The sequence below is a fragment of the Morone saxatilis genome, unplaced genomic scaffold (assembly GCF_004916995.1).
Source record: "Morone saxatilis isolate NCDOM2014 unplaced genomic scaffold, NCSU_SB_2.0 Contig21, whole genome shotgun sequence".
Lineage (NCBI taxonomy): Eukaryota > Metazoa > Chordata > Actinopteri > Moronidae > Morone > Morone saxatilis.
The window spans coordinates 22,125,325-22,127,694 of record NW_023339774.1 but is presented as its reverse complement, the minus strand read 5'-3'; positions in this window follow the sequence as shown (position 1 = coordinate 22,127,694).

Genomic DNA, 2,370 nt, shown 5'->3' with positions numbered 1-2,370 from the left:
AGTTTAGTTTAGTTTAGTGCTAAAGGAATTAAAGGCCTGTCCCAAATAGAGGCCTGTCCCCAATAAAGGCAGGGGGAGTTCAGTGATTTAAGGAAATTAACGCCCCGGGCTATTATCATAAGTTTTACGGTATATATATGTTGCTTTTATCTTTAAACATCTCCAGGATGTGTTTGTGTTTTCAACATAGATTAGCTTAGCACATGAGTGGTGTACTGCAGGGTATATGCAGGTATACGGAGTAAACCCACTCTGTAATGTGCATCAGTGCTACATTTTCCAGGATAGAAAAGGCATAACATAACCAGGTTTCATGAGTAGATGGAGAGAGGAATAAAGAATATTCTGTTTAACCTGCATTCATGTAACATCTGCTTCCTGAATCAGCTGCAGACATTAAGTGTCATTGTGCAAATACTCCTACATTCGGTACTGTAGTCCTACATGTTTATAACACACGAGTCCCAGTCCTCCACTGGTTGAATATGTGTGTGTGTGTGTGTTGGACAGAAAGAGATGAATTGTGGGTAGCGAGGCGGGTTCGGGGCCATCTATCACACACTGGTTGTGTCGGTTCCTGCCCTCAGAGAGGAAACATGGGAGGAAACGTCGTACATACGGCGGGAGGCTCCATACATCATCTCACTGCCTCTGGCTGACTGTACGAACATACAACCGCTGTGTATTCTGTTACACACTAAATTGAATCAGCGTGAAGAGCCGCTGGCGTCTCCTCGTCCGTCTCCTTCCTGTTTGCTGCAGAAATATCATCCATTTCCCCCTCAGAGATCTCTGGCTTCCCTCAAACTCTGAATCTGATCCAGACAAAGTTTCATTCAGGAAAAGATCCTGCAGAGAAACTCTCAAAACCTCAAACTCACCTGTACACAAGATCGTATATAGAGCAGGTATGCTCACAGAGAGTTAGTGTGCTAACAACAGCTGGACGATGGATTAAATCAGACGTTCATGTTCCTCTTAAGATGAATCTATATATAATATAATATATATAATTATAATAATATATATATATATAGGTATAGATATAGATAAATGTATATATATATATATATATATATATATATGTACTATACATTAATGCCTATATTGTTTTTTTTATCTTTTAACCATAAAGAATGTGTATGTGGTTGTAGTTTCTACATTTAGAAGAATGAAGACAACAACTCCCATGATGCCATTGTGTAGTTACTGTGTTAAAGTTAAAGCTGCTCATTTATAAACACTGACTGCTGTAGTTTTCTTTATTAGCTCACTTTGTAACTTGAGTTATTTGCCTCCCCACAGATTCAGAACCCTTCAGTAAACAGAGATGAGGGCTGTTAACCGACACCTCTTTCCCGGTTGTGGAGAGAGGGGGAGGTCGTCTTCCTCACCCCTCCTGATGGAGGTTAATGGGCCGTAACGCTGAGGGTGAGGAGCTTTTCCTTTGTGTGACAGATGGCTGAGAGCAAACACTGAGGAGTTATTTACAGTCTGTTTTACTTCAGTTAAGCTCCTGGAGAAATCCCACTGAACCTCACAACACATCTTAATAAAAGTTAACAGAAATGAATCCTAAAGAATCCTAAAACATGATTAAATTCTAACTTAATTGTTGAAGCAACTCAGTTGTTTTGTTTGAGTGAACTTAGATTGTAATTTAGTGTTAATTATGCATCCAAATAATTAATGATCCCAAAGTTTGAAGATTTATATAAAGAAGATTTAAATGACTTTATTCAGATAAAGTCTGTTCACACTTTTTAAATAAGTTTGGAGAAATTCTGTATATGAGTTTAACTTCAATTAACTGAATCAAATTAATACAATTAACTTCATTTACTGAAGTTACTTTATCAATAAATACTTGAGTTACTTTTACTCAAATCAAACATCTTTCATGCTTCAATCGTTTAAGTTAATAAACAGTTAAAGGAGTTAAACTCATTGAGTATAAAAGTATGGATTGTGATTTTTTCCCCCAAGGATCAATAAAGTTTATCTTAATCAATAATAATCTGCAAACTACAATATTAGCTGCAGTAGAATTAGAAATACTCCAGTAAAGTGTAAACTGTACTTGAGTAAATGTACTCAGTTACACCTTCAAACAGCAGCTGACACAAACTGTATAAACACATATTAAAGTACGCCGACGCCACCTGGTGGCATTTATACAAACTGCAAGTTCTTAGTGACAGCGGCATCATGGGAGTTGTAGTTTAGGGAGTAGAAACATCTGTATAAAAGTAAAGAAAGTAAAGTCTTCATTAAATGTTTGAGTTTGAAGCCAAACTCTTCAGTTTTGACATAAACGAATAATAATCAAACTAATTAATAATAACTTACTTTTCTTCTTTAGAACAACTT